Source organism: Fukomys damarensis, unplaced genomic scaffold (genome assembly GCF_012274545.1).
Source record: "Fukomys damarensis isolate Sample0158 unplaced genomic scaffold, DMR_v1.0_HiC HiC_scaffold_15, whole genome shotgun sequence".
Classification (NCBI taxonomy): Eukaryota; Metazoa; Chordata; class Mammalia; order Rodentia; family Bathyergidae; genus Fukomys; species Fukomys damarensis.
Window position 1 is genome coordinate 43,636,289 of NW_022900927.1, and position 1,161 is coordinate 43,637,449.

The following is a 1,161-nucleotide window of genomic DNA, read 5'->3' on the forward strand; positions in this document are numbered from 1 at the left end:
GAAAAAAAAAAAAAAAAAAAAAAAAAAAAAGAGAGAGAGAGAGAGAGAATGTTATATTTAGTGCAATTGTAACTATCAGAAGAGTTCAACATTGACAATAAGACAGTCCAATAATGTGGAAAAACAAAAGCTTGAGCCTTACCAAGCTAGGTGACTTGATTTACCATACTATTGTTTTTACTTTGAAATCACACTTTCCAGAAATATTGCAACCTAGTAATATTTTGGACCTCCAGGGTTACTTTAAAATGGCTGAAGGAATTAATATTGCATCTGCAAAATCCCAGTGTCAACTGTACAAAAAATGATTTATCTTGTTTGTGTTTAATGTATATTTCCTAGAAGTGAATATATTAATATTTTTAATTCTTGTTAATACATAGAATTAAATATTTTTGTTTAAAACATTAAAAATTTTGCTTAAGATAAAATATTATGTACCTCAAATATAGTATAAATGTTGTATATTGCCATCTATTTTATTTATACTTTATGAAATATTTGTTTTTTTTCCTTTTTTCTTTATTGATACATTTTAGGTATACAGTATAGTTATATTCAGCATTGGGATCTTGTACCTTTACATGGCATATCTAGGTTCTTATTTTTCCCCATTCCTCATCATTCCTGCACCCCCTCCACCCTTCCCTATTCACAGAGACTTTTTCCATTTTTTACCTTTTCTCTTATTTCTTCTTTTCCCTTCTTAGCTTTCCCCAACCCTTACCACTTCCCCTATACCTTTAGACATTTTTCCTATTATACAATATATTTTGATTCTTATTTACACTTTTAGTTTATCTCACCAGATAAACTATTCGGTATTTATATACATATGTGTCCTATTAATTTCACTTAAGAGTATGTCTTCAATGTGCACCCACTTAGCTATAAATGTCTGTAGTTTCTCATTCTTTATGGCTGAGTAGTATTCCATTATATAAAAAAAACACATCTTCTTTATCCAAAAATCCAGTTGATGGGCAATTGGGCTGTTTCCAAGTTTTAGCTATTACAAACTGTGCTTCTGTAAACATGGGTGAGCATATATTGCTGTGGTATGATTCTTTTAATTCTTTTGGGAAGATACACAGCAGGGGGATAGGTAGATCTAATAGGACTTCTAATCCTAGTTCTTTGAGGTGTCTCCATACTGATTTC